Raw genomic sequence first — 5,780 nt, 5'->3', positions numbered from 1 at the left:
CCCCCGCCCCCCGGCCTCCTCGTCCACGCTCACACGGCCGTTGGCTTGTGCATCCGAACATGGTGGGCATTGGGAGAAATTCCCTTTCGTCCATTTATTTCATCTTTGAAAAATGTACGAACACATTCTGTGCCTGGCATTAACTCATTTAATCCTCACAGCAACACTGTAAAAAAAAGTTAGGGCTTTTATTCCTGCTCGACAGGCCGGGGGCCTGAAGCTCAGCGTCTCTGCCACCATCCCCCGGCTCGGGAGGGGCACGGCCAGGGCTGACGTCGCCCGGCGCGCTCTGCTCAGACGCTTCGCCCTCAGACACCGCCCCCGGCTGCCCTCCCGGCCCCGGCCGCCGTGGCCGCGGTGGAGCTGCCCGCTCGTCTCGGGGACGGCTCGAGCCTGCTTGTTATTCGCCTTCTCATTCCGGCTTTGTCCCAGAGCGTCACAGCTCTGGGCGGCAGAGGACAGACCCAGCACGAACATCTGTGCTGTGATTTTCCATGACCGTCTCAGAATGACTGAAGGCGTGACCACTGTTTTCTGGATCAAAAAGTCCTCTAGGCTTCGTCTGACCTCTTTGGACACACGGGGCTGAGGTAAGAGCCCGAACGCTTTGCAACATTCTTTTGGAAGTTGAGCAGAACTGGAAATTTCGTCAGTAAGAAATAAGCAGAGTTCATGGCCAAGTAGTAATATGTTTGCTTACCCCTAGGGGAAAAGATCTTTTTAGGTTATAAAGTTTGATGTAATTGTAACCTTTCTCCAACTAAAAAGGCAACGGAAAGCATGAGAGGACCAAGGGCCGAAAATGAGAAAATGTTCTCTGTGTATAAATACAGATACGTTACGCGTATCTGTACTTTGTCACAAATGCACACACGTGCCTCTTATAAACACGCACCTACTTCTTTCCAGATTTCGGAGTCATAGGACTTACTGTTTTTATTGATTTGTCCAACATCAACAATTTGTCTCATAAAATTGTAGCTTTTAAAATAATGTACAGAATCATTTTAAATTGTCACGGCTGTGAGTGGGGAGGGGCTTGGTCCCGTGTTTGCTCATGAGGCGGGCGAGCCTCTGCGCCTCGTCCCGTCACGGGTGCGAGCCTGCGCGGTCCGCGGTCCCCCGGAATGGCAACGGCGGTGACCGTGACGTGAGCTCGCCCGTCGTCCCTGAGCGGCAGGCTCTGCCCTGAACGCCTCACACGTCTCGTTTCCTTTGATGCCCACGGCGAGCCCACGAAGGCTGTGCTGCGGCCGTGCTTGTCTTCTGGAGGGGGGAGACCGAGGCACGGCGCGCACAGTCCGGAGGCCGGAGCGGGGTCTGGCCTCATGGCGGGCGCTGGCCCCCCCTTTCCCGTCCAGGGTTCTTCTACTTAAATGAGCGAAACCTGAGAGAGAAACACGGCCTCCTGCTGGGTCCTCCGCGGTCTCCACTGGCAGAACTGAGGGGCCCCTCTCCCCGGCCTCTGCACCCGTGGAGGACGGGCGGGGGACGGGGCTTCGGGGGACATGGGGCCTTAGACGACCCGGCAAAGCCTCGGACTCCTTCATGCCATCGGCCTTTACCTTACCGGGAAAGGGGGATGTCGAGCCCTGTTCCGTGACTTCGGGCTCTCCTTTTCACGTCGCAGTGGGAACCGTGGGAGCGGATTCCGCGCCGTCTCGGGGGAGGCAGCGCGCATTTCCGGTCAGCGCTCACGTCGTCCTCGTGCAGCAGCTCACGTGGCCTGACGGTAACGGCGCCTCAGATCAGACGCTCTGTGCAGATCCGCGGCCCGGTGTCTTCGGGGGCGGGGCAAGCCCTGGCCGCGGAGACTCTGGTCGTCACTTCTGGGGGGCGGTGGGGGCAGCCGAGGACGTCCGCGTGGGCAGCCGGGGGCGCGTGGGACCGGGCCACGCAGGGCGGTAAAAGCGGGTGCCACCTGGGGTGTGGAGGACGGCGTCAGACGCGGCCTTGGTAACTTCGTAAACACCGCGTGCGGTGCCAGCTGAGTGCGAGACCGATCGTGGGATCATGTCTTGAGTGACGTGAACGTCCAACCACCGTGCCGTACACCTGAAACTACTACAAAATGTCGGACGTCAACCGTAACTGAAAATAGAGACTATTTCCGCATTTAAAAAAAGGAATAAATGAGAGAAGGCATTAACGTGCTTAGCGATCACTAAATTTAAGTTTTAAAATGGCGACTGAAGAAAAGAGGAATATCTTTCACTAAGTCCTATAAAAAGTATGTGCTAGGCACTTTACAAATTTTAACCCACTAATTCTTCCCATCGCCCTATGAGATACCCATCATTAGGTTCATTTTCCTCGACGAGGTCATCGGGAGTGAAAAAGCTTGGTCCCTGGTCCGAGTTACCTGCCGGCTCAGAGGCAGAGGCCAGTCTGACCTCACGTCTGTCCCGTTTCGAAGTCTCGCGCTCTCCACCACCTCCTGCCGGGGCCGTCGGGGCATCGGGGGTCCACCGCCGTTCGGCCGTGAGCTCCGCCACCCACCCACAGTGCTTGGGGCTCTGTGCAGGGGCGATCCGGGGCATGGTGACGCCCCGTCAGGAGACACGCAGCTTCTTTTGGGCACAGAAGAGGTCCCCGGCGGAAATGCGGACTTGGGAACCGTCGCTGCGTGGGCTTTCTGCCTTCCCTCTGCCACTGTTCCAAACGGGCTGTCTTCTTCGAAGCAATAAAAAAAAGCTCAGCTAACTGAGATGTGGCAAACACCTTAGTTTTCCCCAATCTACCCCGAGGCGCTCTCTCTTTTTTTGTTTCTTTTGGTGGGTGTGTGTTCGACTAAGTCCTAAATGAGCAGGGGCGTTGCCTTGAGTTTCATTACTTCGCTTTTCACGCCTAAGCGCGTCCCGCAGTGAAGGGACAGCGCCCCTCCCTCCGCCCCGGCTCCGCGCCCGCCCCCGCCCCGACCGCGTTTGGTCCCGGCCGGTTCCCAGCTGCCTAGCTCCGCACGCCCTGGGCCCGCGCTGTTCCCGGCCCTGCTCGTGCATAATCAGCAGTCACCCCGGGCTCAGTTCTTACCTCCCGGCAGACGGACCGGCCCCGCCCGGCCCCGGATCTGCCCGCCGCGCCTCTCTCTGGCGCCGTCTTTTCTCCCCTAAACCTCTCGCTCCACCACCTCGCGCTCCCGCATTCCTCTTTTCTCCAAAAGCTGAACGGATCTACGCACGTCTTTCCCCCGCTGACGGCCCCCAGCAGAGCGATCGCTGCGAGGGTTTAGGAAGCACACGGCCGTTTTCTTCACGGCGACTCAACGCGCGACTGTGAATACGCGCGACTCGCAAACCGTCGGGACCTCTCGATGCCGCTGCTGCCGTGGGACGCGGCTCGCTCTCCCTTCCTCTCCGCGAAGCCCGTGAAAGACGGACTCCACAGCAAACGCGGAGCACGGCGTGGGGCACACGCGCGTGCACAGCCCGCCCCCCTCCGTCCACACCCGCCCCCCTCCGTCCACACCCGCCCCCCCCCTTTTTTTTTTACTGGAAAACACTTGAAACTTGTCATGCGTAGCAGATGGGAGTGGAAGATGCGCCGCGAAGACAGTTATGTAAATACCTCCTCGATGTCTGTCTTGCTTTCCAGTGCGCGGCGAGGAGTACAAAGGTTGGAGCCGTGTGCCGGCGGCCGCGGTGTCTCCGATATGCGTTCCAGATGTCGGCTAGACTTCGTGGAGCCGGGCTCGTGGCGCTGGGGCCGGGGCCGCGGGTCTCCTCCAGGTGCGATGGCTCACGCTGACCCCCTCCCCTACTCCACGCTCGCCGGCCTTGTCCAAACACTACCCCCCCCGACCGGCCTCCCCGAGCCCTCCTGACCCTATTTACCTTCCTAGATTCCCGGCTCTACAGGAAGCTCGAGACGGGGTCGCATGTGCCTGCTTAGCATCTCGCCAATTCAGAAACGGGAAACTTTGAAAGAAAAAAACAAGTAAATTAAAAAAAAAAAAAAAGGCAGAAAGGGTCAATGTACAAATGACAAGGAAAGCCCGTCAAGCCCGACGCGGTTTGCCAGCCGGCGAGCGGCTCCTGGTGCATGCTCAAGCGCCGTGTCCCTGAGATGTGGGGGCTGTTTGACCCCCCGGCCTGGCAAAGCGCTAATGGGGGCGCTCTGCTGGTCCCCGCTTGTAAAGGGCTTCACACCGTGATATGTTAACTTCCTGATTAAACAGTGCTAAGCGCAGAAGTGCACCGTAAATCTTGCAGGCGCCGACTTCATTTATCTGAACGTCGGCCCCTCGACCGCGGGTAAACAAATGATAGGGCATCCGTCAGGCCGCGCGGGGCCGCAGGGCGGGGCTGTTCACAGCCCGAGCCCGGGGCCCTTCGCTCGAGAGGGGCCTCGGCCCAGAGAGCGAGCCCGGGGCCTGCCCTCCCTCAGCGCACACCGGTCCGGCGGGGGCAGGGTTCTTGGAGAGTTTGCCCAGAGAATTTTAGGTGAAAGATTATTAGAAATACTGAGAAACGTTCGTGGAGCCCCTGCCCGCCTCGGCACAGTGCAGGACCCCCCAGACCCCCGGATGTCCCCGTTCCGTGCGGCGCTTTTTAATTGGAAATGTTTAAGGACGCGGCAATTCCAGGGACGTTATTAGGGATGGCAGACTCATGGGGGGTCAGGAAGGGAAGTGGGGGTGCCCCGGGGGCGCCCGTGTTCTTGCTGGTGCCTTGGGGAGCAGGAAGCGAGCTGCCCTCCGCATTACTGGCGAGCACGGGTCTGTCCCCTGCGTCGGTGACGGGGACGGGTCTGACCCCGCGTCGGTGACGGGGACGGGTCTGACCCCGCGTCGGCGACGGGGACGGGTCTGACCCCGCGTCGGTGACGGGGACGGGTCTGTCCCCCGCGTCGGTGACGGGGACGGGTCCGGAGCCCGCGTCGGTGACGGGGACGGGTCCGACCCCTGCGTCGGTGATGGGGACGGGTCTGTCCCCCGTGTCGGTGACGGGGACGGGTCCGGCCCCCGTGTCGGTGACGGGGACGGGTCTGTCCCCCCACGTCGGCGACGGGGACGGGTCCGGCCCCCGCGTCGGTGACGGGGACGGGTCTGACCCCGCGTCGGCGACGGGGACGGGTCTGACCCCGCGTCGGTGACGGGGACGGGTCTGACCCCCGCGTCGGTGCGGGGACGGGTCCGACCCCCGCGTCGGTGACGGGGACGGGTCTGACCCCGCGTCGGCGACGGGGACGGGTCTGACCCCGCGCCGGCGACGGGGACGGGTCTGACCCCGCGTCGGTGACGGGGACGGGTCCGGCCCCCGCGTCGGTGACGGGGACGGGTCCGGCCCCCGCGTCGGTGACGGGGACGGGTCTGGCCCCCGCGTCGGTGACGGGGACGGGTCTGTCCCCTGCGTCGGTGACGGGGACGGGTCCGGCCCCCGCGTCGGTGACGGGGACGGGTCCGGAGCCCGCGTCGGTGACGGGGACGGGTCCGGAGCCCGCGTCGGTGACGGGGACGGGTCTGGCCCCCGCGTCGGTGACGGGGACGGGTCCGGAGCCCGCGTCGGTGACGGGGACGGGTCCGGCCCCCGCGTCGGTGACGGGGACGGGTCTGTCCCCCCACGTCGGCGACGGGACCAGCGCTGGGAGTCCGTCTTGCTCTTCCTTCTGCTCCTCACAGCGAGAAGGCTCCGTCTTAATCGGGCTTGTCCAGACCCCTGAATCCTGTGTGTGCGCGTGCGTCTTACGGGGGGACAGAAATCCATTGACCTGCGGGTGGGACCCCGGGAGAAACGTCGGGACTCGTGTTGGCTTCGTCCCCTGGAAACCAAATCGTCCGTTGT

The 5,780-nt window shown here is 62.2% G+C and overlaps 1 long non-coding RNA gene across 1 annotated transcript; it reads right to left on the bottom strand.

Moving 5' to 3' along the window:
• Positions 1 to 392: 392 nt before the first annotated feature.
• On the bottom strand, positions 393 to 3,985 carry LOC118605348. Its single transcript, XR_004952093.1, has 3 exons — positions 3,565 to 3,985; positions 2,363 to 2,673; positions 393 to 1,921 (listed from the first exon to the last, which is right to left on the bottom strand). It is a non-coding gene; the product is annotated as an uncharacterized LOC118605348 (long non-coding RNA).
• Between the last annotated feature and the right edge of the window lie 1,795 nt (positions 3,986 to 5,780).

Source organism: Rousettus aegyptiacus, unplaced genomic scaffold, assembly GCF_014176215.1.
Source record: "Rousettus aegyptiacus isolate mRouAeg1 unplaced genomic scaffold, mRouAeg1.p scaffold_m13_p_7, whole genome shotgun sequence".
Lineage (NCBI taxonomy): Eukaryota > Metazoa > Chordata > Mammalia > Chiroptera > Pteropodidae > Rousettus > Rousettus aegyptiacus.
This window is presented reverse-complemented; position numbering and strand designations above follow the sequence as displayed.